We start from the raw sequence: 22,185 nt of genomic DNA, 5'->3' as shown, positions 1-22,185 counted from the left end.
GAAGACAATGATAAGACTCAAATACCTGATTGGAGCGACAACTTTAGTTTTTTGTCAGGGCAGGAACAGGTTGGCTCTGAGGACGACGGGTGTGATAACGCACAGGGTGATGATGATGAGGTTGGAGATCCCACTTACTGTCAACCCACAGTCAGCCAAGAGATGAGGTCAGCAGAGGAGGTGGAGGAAGATGCTAGTGACGACGAGGTCAGGTTGCGCCTTCCTGGACAGAGACGTAGTACTGGAAGCACGTCAACAACTGCATCCTCAAACACAACTCTGCCTCTCACCACAAGTCGTGGTGGCTCTTCAGGTCGCATGGGTGCTAAGCCTTGCATAGCCTGGGCATTTTTTCAGATCGATAAAGATGACCCAACTCGTGTTATCTGTAACATTTGTCAGCAAAAGCTAAGTAGAGGCCAAAAAATACATAGTTTGAGTACTTCATGCATGAACCGGCACATGGACATGAAGCATAAGTTGCAGTGGGAAGCTCAGTGTGCTACAATGCGGCCTAGCCGGCCGGGCCAACCACCGTCTGCTATATCTTGTGCATCCGCGGCCTCTTCATCCTCTGTGACTGGGGGGACAGCAGTCACACCTGTTTTGGGGCGCAGACCTGCCACCTCTTAACCCGCAACAGCCAGCGTGATTGGCAGGTCATCATTTTCTTTGGAGGTGGTAACACCAGCTGGTGTTGAGCGCTGTCCGACATCGATAGCACCACCTTTGGATCAAGGCAACCTAACATGTCCGCCTGCATCTTCCTCACAGACCGGCAGTTTGCCGGGGACACCCTTATCAACCCCGTCTAAGCACAATAGCCAGCCCTCGGTCCCTCAGATGTGGACAAGTAAAAGACCATTTCCTCCTAGCCATGAGAAAGCTAAGAGGTTGAATTTCACCATCTGCAAGCTCTTGGCTACAGAAATGCTGCCTTTCCGCCTGGTGGACACAGAGGAATTTCGAGACCTTATGTCCGTCGCAGTGCCCCAGTACCAGATACCCAGTCGGCACTACTTCTCAAAGAAAGGTGTGCCTGCGCTCCACCAGCATGTCGCACACAACATCACCGCTTCTTTGAGAAACTCTGTGTGTGACAGGGTGCATTTCACCACAGACACTTGGACGAGTAGGCATGGACAGGGGCGTTACATGTCGCTGACTGGGCACTGGGTAACTATGGTGACAGCAGGACAAGGGGCTGCTGTCCAAGTCTTGCCGTCCCCACGAGTTGTGCGTCAATCCTCTTTATGTCAAAGTTCCTCCACTGCTTCTGCCTCCTCAACCTCCTCTCGGTCTTCCACCTGCACCCAAAGCCTGTCTGGTCATGCCACAAGCTTTCTAACTGCGCAGAAGGGATCCTGCACACCTCCTTACTATGCTGGCAGTAGGGCTCAACGTCATCAGGCGGTTTTTACATTGAAATGTCTGGGAAATGTGAGTCACACAGCTGAGGAGTTGTGGTCAGCTCTGGAGAACCAATTTCATGAATGGTTGTCTCCACTGGACCTGAAACCAGGGAAGGCCGTGTGCGACAATGCTGCAAACCTGGGTGCGGCCCTTCGCCGGGGCAATGTCACACACGTGCCTTGTATGGCTCACGTGTTGAACCTGGTTGTCCAGCAATTTTTAGCCCACTATCCAAGACTAGATGGCCTTCTGCAGAGGGCACGGTCGCTGTGTGCTCACTTCCGCCGTTCGCATCCCGCAGCTCAGCGACTTACATCTCTACAGAAGTCGTTGGGCCTGCCACTTCACCGGCTAAAATGCGATGTGCCTACCCGGTGGAATTCAACTCTGCACATGTTGCAGCGACTGTGGCAGCACCGACAAGCCCTGGTGCAATACGTTCTGACGTATAGCCTGGGCCAACGAGATTCAGAGGTGGGGCAAATCACGCTGGAGGAGTGGTCTCAGATCAGGGACCTATGCACCCTTCTGCACAGTTTTGAAATGGCGACGAAGATGTTTAGTGCTGACGATGCCATTATCAGCATGACTATTCCGGTGATTTACTTGCTGGAGCACATGTTAAACAGATTTCGGAGTCAGGTGGTGGCACAAGAGGAGGTGGAGGAAGTAGAGGAGGAGGAGTTGTATGCGGAAGGGCTAACATCTGCAAGGTCCAGACGGTCGGCAGCACCAAGGCGGCAGGCATGTGAGGGTGGGGGAGATGGTTTTACCAGGGCGCATGGTAGCAGCCAAACTAGTGAGGAAGGTGCAGGAGCCCAGGAAGAAGTGGAGGACGAACTGATGGAAGACTCATCAGATGAGGGAGACCTTGATCACATTTCTTTTGTGCGAGGTTGGGGGGAGAGGACAGAGGAAGGAAGCATGATTGTTACCTCGCCACCAACACAACAGGGACTTGGTGCTCCTGGATGCGCAACACACATGAGTGCCTTCTTGCTGCACTACCTGCAACATGACCCTCGAATTGTGAGAATTAGAAATAATCCTGACTACTGGGTTGCCACACTGTTAGATCCCCGGTACAAAAGTAAATTTGCAGAAATTATTCCTGCCATAGAAAGGGATGCACGCATGCAGGAGTATCAGCAGAGACTGTTGCAGAATCTTACATGTGCTTTTCCACAAAATACCAGTGGTGCACGTAGTGAATCTCACAGTTCCAACTTGCCAACCGTGGGACCGTCAAGTGTTCAGCACTCAAACCGTAACAGAACCACAGTATCTGCTGGTAACATCAATTTTGCGGAATCATTTCACCACTTTTTTAGCCCATCCTTTGCAAGGCCACAGGAGACAAGAAGTCTGACACATAGTCAACGCCTAGAGACGATGGTACAGGAGTATCTCCAAGTAAACATTGAAGCCACGACTGTGTCACTGGACCCTTGCTCTTTTTGGGCTTCCAATCTGGATAAATGGCCGGAGCTAGCCACTTACGCCTTGGAGATCTTGTCATGCCCCGCAGCCAGCGTTCTGTCTGAACGTGTGTTCAGCGCTGCTGGTGGTGTGCTGACAGATAAGCGCACGCGGCTCTCCACTGATAATGTAGACAGACTCACGTTCATAAAGATGAACAAATCATGGATCCGAAACGACTTTTCTACCCCTGTGTCATCCTGGGGAGAGTAAAAGCTTGATGATTGGTTAAAATCACCCTACCAACCGTTTTAAGCTTTCAAATTACTAATCATGTTTATCTCTATCTTGGCTGGAAAATAATTTGGGCTTTGTAGCAGTGTGCAGCACTGATCCTATTAGGCCATCTATACTAAAGCTTCACCAGATTTAAAATTAATAATAATTTTTAGCTGCATCTAGCCCGGAAAATAATTTTGGGGCTCCGAGATGCGCAAGACACATAAGTGCCTTCTTGCTGCACTACCTGCAGCATGACCCTCATATTGTCAGAATTCGAAGTAATCATGACTACTGGGTTGCCACACTCTTAGATCCCCCAAACTTTTCGATCAACCTTTTCATTTTAATAAAGACCAAAAAAATGGTCATTTTTGAAATTATAAGCATTAGCAGGTTGTTAGAAACTGAAATCAAACAGTTTTCAACTCAAAACTTTATTCTAGGTGATGTTACATTTTCACATAGGACCCCTTGTTCGAAAGGAGCTTCTGAACTCTCTCGTCCATTGAATTTGTCAGGTTTTGGATGGTTTCTGCTTCAATTGTTTTGCATGAGGACAGAATACCCTCCCAGAGCTGTTGCTTAGATGTGAACTGCCTCCCGCCATCATAGACACTGCTTTTAATGATGCTCCAAAGGTTCTGAATGGGGTACAGGTCAGGGGAGCATGGGGGTCACACCATAAGTTTGTCCCCTTTTATGCCCATATCAGCCAGAGATGCAGATGTTTTATGTGCAGCATGAGATGGTGCATTATCATGCAGAAAAATGATCTTGCTGTGAAATACACGGTTCTTCTTCTTGAACCATGGCAGGAAGTGCTGTTTGAGAAAATCCACATACATTATGGAGTTCATCTTTAGCGCCTTCAGGGATCCTAAAGGGGCCGACAATCTCTCTCCCCATGATTCCAGCCCAAAACATTACTCCACCTACTCCTTGTTGGCGCTGTAGCCGTGTTTGCGTGGGGTGTCCATCAACCAGCCATCCTCCACTCCATCCATCTGGACCATCTAGCGCTGCACGGCACTCATCCGTGAACAAAACAGTTTTGAAATCAGTCTTCATGTAATGTTTGGCCCACTGGAGCCGTTTCTGCTTGTGTGAGGTGGATAGAGGAGGTCGACAGGATGGCGTATGCACAGCTGCAAACCTCTGAAGGACCCTGCATCTTGTTGTTCGGGGGACGTTGGAGGCACAAGCAGCTTCAAAAACTTGTCTTCAGCTATGACAAGGCTTTTTTGCCGCTGCTCTTTCAACCTGACGTAATTGCCTGTAGGAAAGAGTCCTCAATTTGCCCTTATCAGCACGCACACGTGTGTACTGTGAATCAGCTACATACTTCTTGATTGCCAAGACACTTCATCCTGATCATCGCACAATGTTGATTGTAGTCATGCCTTGACCTAAACACTCCACAATTTGTTGCTTCTCAGCAGCCGACACATCCTTTTTCTTTCCCATTTTGGCAGAAAATGTAGGCTGCTTAATAATGTGAGACAGCCTTCTTAAGTAGTATTGCCTTTCATTGGACACACCTGCCAAACTAATTAGCACAGGTGTCTGCAATTGCTTACAGTGATATAAAGAGCCCTGACACACATCACCATCAATGAGTTTAACTGACAAACAAACAAATTCTTCCCTTATCACTCCTAAACACTTTTTGCATAATAATTTGGAACGCAGTGTACATGTGCTTTTCCACAAAACACCAGTGGTTCACGTAGTGAATCTTACAGTTCTAACTTGCCAACCGTGGTCTGTATGGAGTTGTTCAATAAAGGGCCCAAAATTAAGATAACATAGATGGGAGAGGTCTCTATGAATAGGAATTCCTAAGTATTTGATACCCTGTGAGGGCCAGGCAAAGGGAAAGTTGGACTGGATGGAATCCTATATGGATTTGGGGAGGGAGACATCGAGGGCCTCAGACTTCGCTGCATTGATTTTAAAATTTGACCATGTAACAAAGTGATCTATTTCAGCCATAACAGCATGGATGGATTTATGTGATTGAGTGATATATACTAGGACATCATCAGCAAATAGAGAGCACTTGTACTCGGTGCCTCCCACCTCAATCCACCTAATATTGGGGTTATGGCGAATTGATGAGAGCAGGTGCTCCGTCACTAGGATGTATAAGAGAGGGGACAGAGGACATCCCTGCCTTGTCCCATTGGTGATTGTGAAAGGTGATGAAAATGTTCTGATGCACCCCCTGGGCCTTGGGACACCCGGAGCCGGACCCTTTTTGGTGGATGCTGGTGGTTGTAGTCTTCGTGGCGGCGACCCGGTTCCGTGGCTCAGGGTGGTCAAACCAGTGGCGCAACTATTTATGTGGTTTTGATGTTTAAATGTCCGACTACGCCACCCGTGGATTGCGGTCAGAGTGAACCGCCGCTGCAGGCCAGACCGCTGAGGCTGGTGTTGTGGGTGCAGCAGAGCGTAGCATAACTCCCCACGGGAGGAGTATAGCCTCAGGGCAGTGTATGCGGAGGATGGGGGTGATGGTGCAGGGCAGCAGCAGTAACGACACGGAGTCAGTGATGCAGTCCAGGGCCTTTACTCACAGTTCTTATTATCCAGACCACGTCTGCAGGTAACGGCTGCCCACGTCGTACTGTGCTCACCAGGTGAGGGGCTCAGACAACTCCCAGATAACTTTGGAGCGCTTCACAGGACCCCCTTTGTGTGTCCTTTGTCTGGCCTTTCTTACCAACCCTTCTGTCCGGCTGCCTCGGGCCTCCTCTTGGTAAACTTGGCGCCAGTTTCCCTGACCCTATGTGGTGCCTTCCTAGCGGGTGTAGCGAGGGGCTGCGCCACATAAAATGTCACAGCCTCCGGTTTCTAGCTGAGGGTCGTTTCCTGCCTCCACTAGTTTCGGGGACCGGTCTCCCCCTTTGGCCTGACCCCTCCACGCAGGTGGATTCGGGCGTGCGGTGGCGACTCGCCCGTCCGCACCCCTGGGATCCCTTCATTCCTCGTTCCTGGAGCCTTCTCCGCTCCTCTTCCTTCCTTCTCCCTCTTCCAGGCCTGGGCCTCTGTTACTAGGCCCGCCTCCGCAGCAGAGCTCATGCAGAGCCCCTGCTCCCTGCCACTTCTGCTCAGACTTCTCTGCACTGAACTAAGATGGTGCCCACCTTTTATACTCCCTTCTCAATGCACCCAGGAACTGCTTCCTCCCTGCTCCTGCACTACAGGGTTCCCCTTCCTCAGTGTTCCCTCCCCCCACTCCAGCCAGGGACAGGGACTGTCGTGCCCATCTCAGAAGCATATTGGTCGCCCTGCCCCACGGCAATGTGGTGTAATGCATGCAGGTGTCGGGTCCTGATCCACACTCCATCCTTACCTGAGAGTGAGATATCACACCTCTGGGTGAGGTGCAATACCTCTGTAGCAACCGAGCCCTCAGGGTGCTACAGTTCCATTTATCTTCAGCCTAGGTGACGTATTGTGATACAGGGCCGTGATTTTGGCTATAAAAGGGTCCCCTAGACCCCTACCCCAAGCTTTTTAAGAGAATCATATATGGCGTGCCAGGAGACTCTATGGAATGCTTTCTCAGCATCCAACGAGAGTATCTAATTACAAATTTTTAACTGCATCTAGCCCAGGAAATACTTTGTGCCTAGTAGCAGTGTCTGCTAGTCAGCGGATTATCCCGGCTGTTAAGCAAGCTACACCACCTGTAGTTTAGACACTTAATTTTTTCAAAGGAAATGCTTCGGGACCATGGGATACTCAGTGAAGAGCATCAGGAGGCACCCCAAGGCATAGGGGCTGGGACTGGCAGTAGGATGCCTTGCGGTGGACAGCAGAGCTCGATCCTTATAAAAGCTTTTTAACTGCAGCAGCTTTAGTGGACGCTACTGGAGCTGGAATTACGCGGCTGCTGGCATGAGACTTGCCCTCCAATAGATCCTTGTAAATGGATTTAAAGTGTATTCATTCAAATTAGAGAGACAATTTAAATTAAAAAGCTTAGAGCTGCCTCCACCACAGGGGGGCTCTCTCGACCCACCAGCGGACAGGCACCAGTATTGGGAGAGGGGGGCTGGCCATCAGGGTTCACCGCGGCTCTGGCACAAACCCGGCGACACGGAGGTGGCACGGGCAGGAGCGGACTGGCCGTGTCGGCTTCTCACATTTTGGATTTTAGAAGGGCATGACATGCCTATATCTGTGTCTCCCCCTCCTTTTACTCCTCCACCTCTTTTCTTTTCGCATGACTATATGTACTTGTCACTTTTCCATGTGTTAGTTATGTCTTCTGAGCAGTTTGTCAGCTTTTGGACACCTTTGAAGTTGTTTTCTATGTGTCTCTATGTGTTTTTGTTTGCCTGCCATTGGTTTTAACGGTGTTCGAAGGTGTTCGACGAACAGTTCGACGAACAGTTCGGCGAACACACGGGTGTTCGACGAACCGAACCGAACTCGAACACTACGGGGGTGGCTCAACACTAGTGCTCACCCATATGGCTGGTGACTTGGGGCCTTCTGTTAGCCTCCGCTCCTGGATGGCGGTGCAGGTCCCTTCCTTGTGACTGAGCCTCCGGGCTTCTATGGCCAGAGGACCTTGAATCCCCTGCCGGCTGGTTTCTGCTGCTTGGTGGATATCAGTCCCCACAGCCTCGGACTCCGGTGTCCGGTTATCAGATTCTTCTGCCAGGGCGAGCTATATCTCTGCTTAGCTTCCAGCCCCTGGTCTTCAGCTACTGCTCCTACAGAGCTCCTGCTGTAACTTTCCCTCTCCAGGCTCTGACTGAACTAATCCCGCCCCAGACCCAGTTTATAAGGGCAGATTCCTCCCCTCCCATGTCTGGGCGGGCGGTGTTTCATGCTTAGGGCTCCTGACCAGAGAAACCTCCCACTTGCTCTCAGACGTAATATTCCTATTACTGTGGCAACCAGACCCCTGGGGTGCCACACTTGTGTAATACGGGGACGGCACACCGGGAGAAATAGTGGCGGCTGGGGACCGAGTACCGAGGGACGGCCGCCGTCATCAGGTTGCGGAATGCTTCCGTCTCCACGAGCCCAAAAGACAACATTTCTAGCACAAGCAGTCGCGAAATGTGGGAATTTAGTACTGTGGCCTGTGGGGCGTTGGCTGCATATTTGCGCTTGCATTCCAAGGACTGGGGTATGGACAACTGAACACTGTGCTGGGACGTGGACATGGACGTGCTTCCTGATGCTGCTACTTGAGAATGTTCAATGACAGGAGCAGGGTAGGAGGCATCTTCACATGCACCTTGGATAGGGGATTGGCTTGCATGCACAACAGCGGAAGCAGTGGATCCACCTGCAGACACTGTTCCTGGACCCTGAGGTTCGGCCCACAAAGTCGGGTGCTTTTCTGCCATGTGCCTGATCATGCTGGTGGTGGTCAGGCTGGTCGTTTTGTCACCCCTGCTGATGCTGGCCTGGCAGGTGGTGCAAATGGACTTTTTGGGTTATTGGCAGAGTCTTTAAAAAACAACCAGACTCGGGAAGACCTAACAGTTGAACTGGCAACTTCCTTCGTGTTGGTGTTACGGGGAATGGTTGCCTGCCTTCTTTCTGCGACCACCACACTGCTTCTTCCTGCCTGTTGGGGTGCTCTGCCTTCCTCCCACTGTGTGCTGCTGTCCTCGCTCTGCATGTCCTCCTGCCAGGTTGGGTCAGTTACTATATCATCCACCACCTCGTCTTCCACTTCCGCACCCTGGTCCTCCTCCTGTCTTTCTGGCAATTGTGTCTCATCATCGTCCACCTCTTGTGACACTTTCCCACCGTCACCTTCATGTGACCATGGCTGCTCAAATATTTGGGAATTGCTACATGCGATCTCCTCTTGCCCCGCTTCAAGTGGACCGGGCGAGAGGCCCAAATCTAAAAATGGAAACCTGAACAGCTCTTTGGAGTGTCCAAGTGTGGGATCAGTTGTCTTCGGGAACTCAGTATGGTGGGAGAAAGGAGGTTCAGAGTGAGGAATATGCAGTCCAGACTCACAGTTACTGAGACTTGACCATGTGGAAGACAAGGTGGTGGTTGTGGTGGCTAAGTGACTGGATGCATTATCTGCTATCCAACCAATAACCTTTTCACACTGCTCTGTGGTCAATAGTGGTGTTCTGAGGTCCCCTCTTAATTGGGATAGGAAGGTCAAGCGAGAAGATGTGGGTGTTTGTTGGGGCACAATTTCAGCTTGCTCATGGCCTCGGCCTCTGCATGCACCATCACCATCACATCCAGTTCCCCGTCCCTTGCCACGTCCCTTGCCCATTTTAAATGGAGGACAATATATTCCACACTCACTACAAATGACTGAATTTGGAGCGAACTTATATGTGATCCGTGTGACTGACAAACCACAGTTTTAAATACTTGGTAGGTAACTATTTTGAACAGCAAAGTAGTGTCAATTGCTTCACTGACAAACTGAAAATTTTTTTTTATGGAGGTCAGAAATGGCAGTATTTTCTGAAAACGTATATGTGATCCATGTGACAGAGAAAACACAGTTTTAAATACCTGGCATGTAGGTAACTATTTTGAACAGCAAACAGGTGTAAATTGCTTCACTGACACACTGCAACAAGTTTTTAATGGAGGTCAGAAATGGCAGTATTTTCGAAAACGTATATGTGATCAGTGTGACAGACAAACCACAGTTTTAAATACCTGGCCTGTAGGTAACTATATTGAACAGCAAACTAATGTCAATTGCTTCACTGACACACTGAAACAAATTTTTAATGGATGCCAGAAATGGCAGTATTTTCAGCGCAATTATATGTGATCTGTGTGACGGACAAACCACAGTTTTAAATAGCTGAATTTTTAGCGCTGTAATATGGAAAGGACCTGCCTGTATTCTGCAGTGCCAACGAGCAAATGACGCAGAACAACGGCGTTCTCTGGATTGTTTTTTAAGCAAATAATGAGGATTAAGATCCAAAAAATAATTATTCCTGGCCCCTGAGACATGGGCCTATTTCTAGAAATATCTAACAGCAGCAGCAGACAAAACTGGAATGGAGCCTCTTGTGCTATGTGCACTGCAGTCTGCTATATACCCTGCCTGCCTATATACATTGCCTGCCTGATATCTCTGCAGATGGATTAGTCCTCAGAAGGACTGTTTGTTGAGATGGACATGTGTCTCTAATATAGGTTGGTACACCTACACTAACTAGAAACAAGGAAATCTCTCCCTAGCTCAGCAGCACCCCTCCCTACACTGTCTGATTCCAGAGTGACTGTGACGAGCAGGCCGGCGCCTGGCCTGATATAGACCTGATGACTAGTGTTGAGCCACCCCCGTAGTGTTCGAGTTCGGTTCGGTTCATCGAACACCCGTGTGTTCGCCGAACTGTTCGTCGAACTGTTCGTCGAACACCTTCGAACACCGTTAAAACCAATGGCAGGCAAACAAAAACACATAGAAACACATAGAAAACACCTTCAAAGGTGTCCAAAAGCTGACAAACTGCTCAGAAGACACAACTAACACATGGAAAAGTGACAAGTACATATAGTCATGCGAAAAGAAAAGAGGTGGAGGAGTAAAAGGAGGGGGAGACACAGATATAGGCATGTCATGCCCTTCTAAAATCCAAAAAGTGAGAAGCCGAGACGGCCAGTCCGCTACTGCCCGTGCCACCTCCGTGTCGCCGGGTTTGTGCCAGAGCCACGGTGAACCCTGACGGCCAGCCCCCCTCTCCCAATACTGGTGCCTGTCCGCTGGTGGGTCGAGAGAGCCCCCCTGTGGTGGAGGCAGCTCTAAGCTTTTTAATTTAAATTGTCCCTCTAATTTGAATGAATACACTTTAAATCCATTTACAAGGATCTATTGGAGGGCAAGTCTCATGCCAGCAGCCGCGTAATTCCAGCTCCAGTAGCGTCCACTAAAGCTGCTGCAGTTAAAAAGCTTTTATAAGGATCGAGCTCGGCTGTCCACCGCAAGGCATCCTAGTGCCAGTCCCAGCCCCTATGCCTTGGGGTGCCTCCTGATGCTCTTCACTAAGTATCCCGTGGTCCCGAAGCATTTCCTTTGTAAAAATTAAGTGTCCAAACTACAGGTGGTGTAGCTTGCTTAACAGCCGGGATAATCCGCTGACTAGCAGACACTGCTACTAGGCACAAAGTATTTCCTGGGCTAGATGCAGTTAAAAATTTGTAAGTAGATACTCTCGTTGGATGCTGAGAAAGCATTCCATAGAGTCTCCTGGCACGCCATATATGATTCTCTTAAAAAGCTTGGGGTAGGGGTCTATGGGACCCTTTTATAGCCAAAATCACGGCCCTGTATCACAATACGTCACCTAGGCTGAAGATAAATGGAACTGTAGCACCGAGGGCTCGGTTGCTACAGATGTATTGCACCTCACCCAGAGGTGTGATATCTCACTCTCAGATAAGGATGGAGTGTGGATCAGGACCCGACACCTGCATGCATTACACCACATTGCCGTGGGGCAGGGCGACCAATATGCCCCTGAGATGGGCACGACAGTCCCTGTCCCTGGCTGGAGTGGGGGGAGGGAACACTGAGGAAGGGGAACCCTGCAGTGCAGGAGCAGGGAGGAAGCAGTTCCTGGGTGCATTGAGAAGGGAGTATAAAAGGTGGGCACCATCTTAGTTCAGTGCAGAGAAGTCTGAGCAGAAGTGGCAGGGAGCAGGGGCTCTGCATGAGCTCTGCTCCGGAGGCGGGCCTAGTAACAGAGGCCCAGGCCTGCAAGAGGGAGAAGGAAGGAAGAGGAGCGGAGAAGGCTCCAGGAACGAGGAATGAAGGGATCCCAGGGGTGCGGACGGGCGAGTCGCCACCGCACGCCCGAATCCACCTGCGTGGAGGGGTCAGGCCAAAGGGGGAGACCGGTCCCCGAACTAGTGGAGGCAGGAAACGACCCTCAGCTAGAAACCGGAGGCTCTGACATTTTATGTGGCGCAGCCCCTTGCTCCGCCCGCTAGGAAGGCACCACATAGGGTCAGGGAAACTGGCGCCAAGTTTACCAAGAGGAGGCCCGAGGCAGCCGGACAGAAGTGTTGGTAAGAAAGGCCAGACAAAGGACACACAAAGGGGGTCCTGTGAAGCGCTCCAAAGTTATCTGGGAGTTGTCTGAGCCCCTCACCTGGTGAGCACAGTACGACATGGGCAGCCGTTACCTGCAGACGTGGTCTGGATAATAAGAAATGTGAGTAAAGGCCCTGAACTGCATCACTGACTCCGTGTCGTTACTGCTGCTGCCCTGCACCATCACCCCCATCCTCCGCATATACTGCCCTGAGGCTATACTCCTCCCGTGGGGAGTTATGCTACGCTCTGCTGCACGCACAACACCAGCCTTTGCGGTCTGCCCTGTAGCGGCGGTTCACTCTGACCGCAATCCACGGGTGGCGTAGTCGGACATTTAAACATCAAAACCACATAAATAGTTCCGCCACTGGTTTGACCTCCCTGAGCCACGGAACCGGATCGCCGCCACGAAGACTACAACCACCAGCATCCACCAAAAAGGGTCCGGCTCCGGGTGTCCCAAGGCCCAGGGGGTGCGTCAGAACATTTTCATCACCTTTCACAATCACCAATGGGACAAGGTAGGGATGTCCTCTGTCCCCTCTCTTATACATCCTAGTGACGGAGCACCTGCTCTCATCAATTCGCCATAACCCCAATATTAGGTGGATTGAGGTGGGAGGCACCGAGTACAAGTGCTCTCTATTTGCTGATGATGTCCTAGTATATATCACTCAATCACATATATCCATCCCTGCTGTTATGGCTGAAATAGATCACTTTGTTACATGGTAAAATTTTAAAATCAATGCAGCGAAGTCTGAGGCCCTCGATGTCTCCCTCCCTAAATCCATATAGGATTCCATCCAGTCCAACTTTCCCTTTGCCTGGCCCTCACAGGGTATCAAATACTTAGGAATTCCTATTCATAGAGACCTCTCCCATCTATGTTATCTTAATTTTGGGCCCTTTATTGAACAATTCCATACAGACCACGGTTGGCAAGTTAGAACTGTAAGATTCACTACGTGAACCACTGGTGTTTTGTGGAAAAGCACATGTACACCGCGTTCCAAATTATTATGCAAAAAGTGTTTAGGAGTGATAAGGGAAGAATTTGTTTGTTTGTTAGTTAAACTCATTGATGGTGATGTGTGTCAGGGCTCTTTATATCACTGTAAGCAATTGCAGACACCTGTGCTAATTAGTTTGGCAGGTGTGTCCAATGAAAGGCAAGACTACTTAAGAAGGCTCTCTCACATTATTAAGCAGCCTACATTTTCTGCCAAAATGGGAAAGAAAAAGGATGTGTCGGCTGCTGAGAAGCAACAAATTGTGGAGTGTTTAGGTCAAGGCATGACTACAATCAACATTGTGCGATGATCAGGATGAAGTGTCTTGGCAATCAAGAAGTATGTAGCTGATTCACAGCACACACGTGTGCGTGCTGATAAGGGCAAATTGAGGACTCTTTCCTACAGGCAATTACGTCAGGTTGAAAGAGCAGCGGCAAAAAAGCCTTGTCATAGCAGCAGACAAGTTTTTGAAGCTGCTTGTGCCTCCAACGTCCCCCGAACAACAAGATGCAGGGTCCTTCAGAGGTTTGCAGCTGTGCATACGCCATCCTGTCGACCTCCTCTATCCACTTCACACAAGCAGAAACGGCTCCAGTGGGCCAAACATTACATGAAGACTGATTTCAAAACTGTTTTGTTCACGGATGAGTGCCGTGCAGCGCTCGATGGTCCAGATGAATGGAGTGGAGGATGGCTGGTTGATGGACACCCCACGCAAACACGGCTACAGCGCCAACAAGGAGGAGGTGGAGTAATGTTTTGGGCTGGAATCATGGGGAGAGAGATTGTCGGCCCCTTTAGGATCCCTGAAGGCGCTAAAGATGAACTCCATAATGTATGTGGATTTTCTCAAACAGCACTTCCTGCCATGGTTCAAGAAGAAGAACCGTGTATTTCACAGCAAGATCATTTTTCTGCATGATAATGCACCATCTCATGCTGCACATAAAACATCTGCATCTCTGGCTGATATGGGCATAAAAGGGGACAAACTTATGGTGTGACCCCCATGCTCCCCTGACCTCTACCCCATTCAGAACCTTTGGAGCATCATTAAAAGGAGTGTCTATGATGGCGGGAGGCAGTTCACATCTAAGCAACAGCTCTGGGAGGGTATTCTGTCCTCATGCAAAACAATTGAAGCAGAAACCATCCAAAACCTGACAAATTCAATGGACGAGAGAGTTCAGAAGCTCCTTTCGAACAAGGGGTCCTATGTGAAAATGTAACATCACCTAGAATAAAGTTTTGAGTTGAAAACTGTTTGATTTCAGTTTCTAACAACCTGCTAATGCTTATAATTTCAAAAATGACCATTTTTTTGGTCTTTATTAAAATGAAAAGGTTGATCGAAAAGTTTGGGGGATCTAAGAGTGTGGCAACCCAGTAGTCATGATTACTTCGAATTCTGACAATATGAGGGTCATGCTGCAGGTAGTGCAGCAAGAAGGCACTTATGTGTCTTGCGCATCTCGGAGCCCCAAAATTATTTTCCGGGCTAGATGCAGCTAAAAATTATTTTTAATTTTAAATCTGGTGAAGCTTATTATAGATGGCCTAATAGGATCAGTGCTGCACACTGCTACAAAGCCCAAATTATTTTCCAGTCAAGATACAGATAAACATGATTAGTAATTTGAAAGCTTAAAACGGTTGTTAGGGTGATTTTAACCAATCATCAAGCTTTTACTCTCCCCAGGATGACACAGGGGTAGAAAAGTCGTTTCGGATCCATGATTTGTTCATCTTTATGAACGTGAGTCTGTCTACATTATCAGTGGAGAGCCGCGTGCGCTTATCTGTCAGCACACCACCAGCAGCGCTGAACACACGTTCAGACAGAACGCTGGCTGCGGGGCATGACAAGATCTCCAAGGCGTAAGTGGCTAGCTCCGGCCATTTATCCAGATTGGAAGCCCAAAAAGAGCAAGGGTCCAGTGACACAGTCGTGGCTTCAATGTTTACTTGGAGATACTCCTGTACCATCGTCTCTAGTAGAGATGAGCGTTGTTCTACTCGAACTGTTCGCCAATCTCAAATTCGAGCTGTTTTGGGCGGTGTTCGAGCCGGTCGGCGAACACGAACAATTTGAGAAAAATTCGGCTGTTCGAGGTTATGTTCGATAACTGTTCGTGCACCAAAATCATAACTGGATTTTTTCTCAGTAATGATGAAAATTAATGTTAATACGCAGTTTGAGTGTACAGCGGGGCGGGGGGAGGGGCAGGGGATGGATCTCTGCAGGAACAATGAAGATCTCCATTTTTTTTTCTCTTTCCCGCATTTGCAGTGGGGAGGTGCAATCTGTCAGCCTATCAGCAGCGCACACACGGATCGAAGTGCTTTTTTTCACACAAGCAAGGGCATGTGTGATTGGCAGTGTATGTCACATGTCCTTGCCCTATAAGACCAAGCCATTTTCCCCGTCGCCACCATTTTCTCACTGCTGCAGCTGCGTGTTAGACGGCACCGCTGTTGCTGTGTGCGCTATTCCTTGTTAATTTCAAGCCAATTTTCGCACAAATATACAGATAGCTTGGGAGTAGGGAATAGTTGTGATTGCAGTCCTTTTAAGGACTAGGTTACAGCATTTCCTACGACTTTTATCAGGCAGGTCTGTGCTCTTAAATAGATAGATTGTGGGAGTAAAGACTAATTGTAATTGGAGTCCTTTTCAGGACTAGGTTACATCAGTTCCTATCAGTTTTTGCCAGGCAGGTCTGTGCCAGTGCTGTGCAAGTTTTTTTCACAGCATTTGGCTGAATCTAGCAAAGCTAATCCTTTTTGGCCTATTGCAGAGTGTGTTAGTCAGTGGAGTAGCCTATCTGTGTTGCAAGATATACCACCTGTGTATAGAATACCAATTTTTTTACTGCACCTAGTGAAGTAAAATCTTTTGGGCATAGCATCATTCTATTAGTCCATCTATACTGACCTCCATCAGGTTGCAAACTGAATATAATTGTTTTCTGCATCTAGCTCTGAAAAAATATTTGGGCTTCTAGCGGTGTGTGGGACTTGGTCTATTAGTCCATCTATACTGACCTCCATCAGGTTGCAAATTAAAATAATTTTTTTCTGCATCTAGCTCTGAAAAAATATTTGGGCTTCTAGAAGTGTGTGGGACTTGGTCTATTAGTCCATCTATACTGACCTCCATCAGGTTGCAAATTAAAAATAATTTTTTTCTGCATCTAGCTCTGAAAAAATATTTGGGCTTCTAGCAGTGTGTGGGACTTGGTCTATTAGTCCATCTATACTGACCTCCATCAGGTTGCAAATTAAAAATAATTTTTTTCTTCATTTATCTCTGAAAAAATATTTGGGCTTCTAGCAGCGTGTGGGACTTGTTCTATTAGTCCATCTATACTGACCTCCATCAGGTTGCAAATTAAAAATAATTTTTTTCTGCATCTAGCTCTGAAAAAATATTTGGGCTTCTAGCAGTGTGTGGGACTTGGTCTATTAGTCCATGTATACTGACCTCCATCAGGTTGCAAATTAAAAATAATTTTTTTCTGCATCTACCTCTGAAAAAATATTTGGGCTTCTAGCAGTGTGTGGGACTTGGTCTATTAGTCCATCTATACTGACCTCCATCAGGTTGCAAATTAAAAATAATTTTTTTCTTCATTTATCTCTGAAAAAATATTTGGGCTTCTAGCAGCGTGTGGGACTTGTTCTATTAGTCCATCTATACTGACCTCCATCAGGTTGCAAATTAAAAATAATTTTTTTCTGCATGTAGCTCTGAAAAAATATTTGGGCTTCTAGCAGTGTGTGGGACTTGGTCTATTAGTCCATCTATACTGACCTAGATCAGGTTGCAAATTAAAAATAATTTTTTTCTGCATCTAGCTCTGAAAAAATATTTGGGCTTCTAGCAGTGTGTGGGACTTGGTCTATTAGTCCATCTATACTGACCTCCATCAGGTTGCAAATTGAATAAAAAAAATTTCTGCATCTAGCTCTGAAAAAATATTTGGGCTTCTAGCAGTGTGTGGGACTTGGTCTATTAGTCCATCTATACTGACCTCCATCAGGTTGCAAATTGAATAAAAAAAATTTCTGCATCTAGCTCTGAAAAAATATTTGGGCTTCTAGCGGTGTGTGGGACTTGGTCTATTAGTCCATCTATACTGACCTCCATCAGGTTGCAAATTAAAAATATTTTTTTTCTGCATCTAGCTCTGAAAAAATATTTGGGCTTCTAGCAGTGTGTGGGACTTGGTCTATTAGTCCATCTATACTGACCTCCATCAGGTTGCAAATTAAAAATAATTTTTTTCTGCATCTAGCTCTGAAAAAATATTTGGGCTTCTAGCAGTGTGTGGGACTTGGTCTATTAGTCCATCTATACTGACCTCCATCAGGTTGCAAATTAAAAATAATTTTTTTCTTCATTTATCTCTGAAAAAATATTTGGGCTTCTAGCAGCGTGTGGGACTTGTTCTATTAGTCCATCTATACTGACCTCCATCAGGTTGCAAATTAAAAATAATTTTTTTCTGCATCTAGCTCTGAAAAAATATTTGGGCTTCTAGCAGTGTGTGGGACTTGGTCTATTAGTCCATCTATACTGACCTCCATCAGGTTGCAAATTAAAAATAATTTTTTTCTGCATCTAGCTCTGAAAAAATATTTGGGCTTCTAGCAGTGTGTGGGACTTGGTCTATTAGTCCATCTATACTGACCTCCATCAGGTTGCAAATTAAAAATAATTTTTTTCTTCATTTATCTCTGAAAAAATATTTGGTCTTCTAGCAGCATGTGGGACTTGTTCTATTAGTCCATCTATACTGACCTCCATCAGGTTGCAAATTAAAAATAATTTTTTTCTGCATCTAGCTCTGAAAAAATATTTGGGCTTCTAGCAGTGTGTGGGACTTGGTCTATTAGTCCATCTATACTGACCTCCATCAGGTTGCAAATTGAATAAAAAAATTTTCTGCATCTAGCTCTGAAAAAATATTTGGGCTTCTAGCAGTGTGTGGGACTTGGTCTATTAGTCCATCTATACTGACCTCCATCAGGTTGCAAACTGAATAAAAAAATTTTCTGCATCTAGCTCTGAAAAAATATTTGGGCTTCTAGCGGTGTGTGGGACTTGGTCTATTAGTCCATCTATACTGACCTCCATCAGGTTGCAAATTAAAAATAATTTTTTTCTGCATCTAGCTCTGAAAAAATATTTGGGCTTCTAGCAGTGTGTGGGACTTGGTCTATTAGTCCATCTATACTGACCTCCATCAGGTTGCAAATTAAAAATAATTTTTTTCTGCATCTAGCTCTGAAAAAATATTTGGGCTTCTAGCAGTGTGTGGGACTTGGTCTATTAGTCCATCTATACTGACCTCCATCAGGTTGCAAATTAAAAATAATTTTTTTCTTCATTTATCTCTGAAAAAATATTTGGGCTTCTAGCAGCGTGTGGGACTTGTTCTATTAGTCCATCTATACTGACCTCCATCAGGTTGCAAATTAAAAATAATTTTTTTCTGCATCTAGCCCAGCCAATAGTTTTGGCCTAATACCACAGTTTGGCCACTCAGCTCTGCTCGGTTACCATCCATTGTTTTTTTGTGCAAACAACTCCAGAGTTGTGAATTAGTTAACCACCAAAATGAGTGGAAAAAGGCCTGCTGCTGGTGGAAAGGGGAATAGGCGTGTTGGGAAGGGGAAAAAAGGTTGTGTCCGTGGGGTAGGTGCAGAAGAAAGACCATCTTCCAGCCAAACTAAAATGTCTACTTCTTTTAGCGGACAATGTGATAAGATCCCTTTCTTACGGCCACGCCAATCGCTACAAATTCCAGATGAGGCACAAAAACAGCAGGTGCTTCAACGGATATCAAGTGCTCCTTTAAGTGGGCTCTCCTCCACATCAACTACAACATCACAAATACTCCAGTCCTCAAAGGTGTCACCCAAATCGCACTTGCTTCCTCACAGCTCCCAAATCTCCAGCTGCCCGTCTGAGTATGAGGTAGAACAGATGGTTGAGTCTGAAGAGCTGTTTACTCATACTATAGCCTGGGAATCAGAGGTCGACTCCAGCGCTTCTGTGAATCCAGACGAGGAAATGATCTGCACTGATGCCCAGAATCTTTATGAGTCGGATCCAGGACCAGACGCAGAAGGTTCTGACCATAATGTAGACCCTCATTCCCAAACTGTAACTCCTGTTGGTGGAGACAATGAGGAAGACGATGATAAGACTCAAATATCTGATTGGAGCGACAACTTTAGTTTTTTGACAGGGCAGGAACAGGTTGGCTCTGAGGACGACGGGTGTGATAACGCACAGGGTGATGATGATGAGGTCGGAGATCCCACTTACTGTCAACCCACAGTCAGCCAAGAGATGAGGTCAGCAAAGGAGGTGGAGGAAGATGCTAGTGACGACGAGGTCAGGTTGCGCCTTCCTGGACAGAGACGTAGTACTGGAAGCACGTCAACAACTGCATCCTCAAACACAACTCTGCCTCTCACCACAAGTCGTGGTGGCTCTTCAGGTCGCATGGGTGCTAAGCCTTGCATAGCCTGGGCATTTTTTCAGATCGATAAAGATGACCCAACTCGTGTTATCTGTAACATTTGTCAGCAAAATCTAAGTAGAGGACAAAAAATACATAGTTTGAGTACTTCATGCATGAACCGGCACATGGACATGAAGCATAAGTTGCAGTGGGAAGCTCAGTGTGCTACAATGCGGCCTAGCCGGCCGGGCCAATCACCGTCTGCCATATCTTGTGCATCCGCGGCCTCTTCATCCTCTGTGACTGGGGGGACAGCAGTCACACCTGTTTTGGGGCGCAGACCTGCCACCTCTTTACCCGCAACAGCCAGCGTGATTGGCAGGTCATCATTTTCTTTGGAGGTGGTAACACCAGCTGGTGTTGAGCGCTGTCCGACATCGATAGCACCACCTTTGGATCAAGGCAACCTAACATGTCCGCCTGCATCTTCCTCACAGACCGGCAGTTTGCCGGGGACACCCTTATCAACCCCGTCTAAGCACAATAGCCAGCCCTCGGTCCCTCAGATGTGGACAAGTAAAAGACCATTTCCTCCTAGCCATGAGAAAGCTAAGAGGTTGAATTTCACCATCTGCAAGCTCTTGGCTACAGAAATGCTGCCTTTCCGCCTGGTGGACACAGAGGATTTTCGAGACCTTATGTCCGTCGCAGTGCCCCAGTACCAGATGCCCAGTCGGCACTACTTCTCAAAGAAAGGTGTGCCTGCGCTCCACCAGCATGTCGCACACAACATCACCGCTTCTTTGAGAAACTCTGTGTGTGACAGGGTGCATTTCACCACAGACACTTGGACGAGTAGGCATGGACAGGGGCGTTACATGTCGCTGACTGGGCACTGGGTAACTATGGTGACAGCAGGACAAGGGGCTGCTGTCCAAGTCTTGCCGTCCCCACGAGTTGTGCGTCAATCCTCTTTATGTCAAAGTTCCTCCACTGCTTCTGCCTCCTCAACCTCCTCTCGGTCTTCCACCTGCACCCAAAGCCTGTCTGGTCATGCCACAAGCTTTTTAACTGCGCAGAAGGGATCCTGCACACCTCCTTACTATGCTGGCAGTAGGGCTCAACGTCATCAGGCGGTTTTTACATTGAAATGTCTGGGAAATGTGAGTCACACAGATGAGGAGTTGTGGTCAGGTCTGGAGAACCAATTTCATGAATGGTTGTCTCCACTGGACCTGAAACCAGGGAAGGCCGTGTGCGACAATGCTGCAAACCTGGGTGCGGCCCTTCGCCGGGGCAATGTCACACACGTGCCTTGTATGGCTCACGCGTTGAACCTGGTTGTCCAGCAATTTTTAGCCCACTATCCCAGACTAGATGGCCTTCTGCAGAGGGCACGGTCGCTGTGTGCTCACTTCCGCCGTTCGCATCCCGCAGCTCAGCGACTTACATCTCTACAGAAGTCGTTGGGCCTGCCACTTCACCGGCTAAAATGCGATGTGCCTACCCGGTGGAATTCAACTCTGCACATGTTGCAGCGACTGTGGCAGCACCGACAAGCCCTGGTGCAATACGTTCTGACGTATAGCCTGGGCCAACGAGATTCAGAGGTGGGGCAAATCACGCTGGAGGAGTGGTCTCAGATCAGGAACCTATGCACCCTTCTGCACAGTTTTGAAATGGCGACGAAGATGTTTAGTGCTGACGATGCCATTATCAGCATGACTATTCCGGTGATTTACATGCTGGAGCACATGTTAAACAGAATTCGGAGTCAGGTGGTGGCACAAGAGGAGGTGGAGGAAGTAGAGGAGGAGGAGTTGTATGCGGAAGGGCTAACATCTGCAAGGTCCAGACGGTCGGCAGCACCAAGGCGGCAGGCATGTGAGGGTGGGGGAGATGGTTTAACCAGGGCGCATGGTAGCAGCCAAACTAGTGAGGAAGGTGCAGGAGCCCAGGAAGAAGTGGAGGACGAACTGATGGAAGACTCATCAGATGAGGGAGACCTTGATCACATTTCTGTTGTGCGAGGTTGGGGGGAGAGGACAGAGGAAGGAAGCATGATTGTTACCTCGCCACCAACACAACAGGGACTTGGTGCTCCTGGATGCGCAACACACATAAGTGCCTTCTTGCTGCACTACCTGCAACATGACCCTCGAATTGTGAGAATTAGAAATAATCCTGACTACTGGGTTGCCACACTGTTAGATCCCCGGTACAAAAGTAAATTTGCAGAAATTATTCCTGCCATAGAAAGGGATGCACGCATGCAGGAGTATCAGCAGAGACTGTTGCAGAATCTTACATGTGCTTTTCCACAAAATACCAGTGGTGCACGTAGTGAATCTCACAGTTCCAACTTGCCAACCGTGGGACCGTCAAGTGTTCAGCACTCAAACCGTAACAGAACCACAGTATCTGCTGGTAACATCAATTTTGCGGAATCATTTCACCACTTTTTTAGCCCATCCTTTGCAAGGCCACAGGAGACAAGAAGTCTGACACATAG

The sequence above is a fragment of the Phyllobates terribilis genome, unplaced genomic scaffold (assembly GCF_046119375.1).
Source record: "Phyllobates terribilis strain yellow unplaced genomic scaffold, ASM4611937v1 Scaffold_11__3_contigs__length_659146591, whole genome shotgun sequence".
Classification (NCBI taxonomy): domain Eukaryota; kingdom Metazoa; phylum Chordata; class Amphibia; order Anura; family Dendrobatidae; genus Phyllobates; species Phyllobates terribilis.
Note: the sequence above shows the minus strand (reverse complement) of the source record.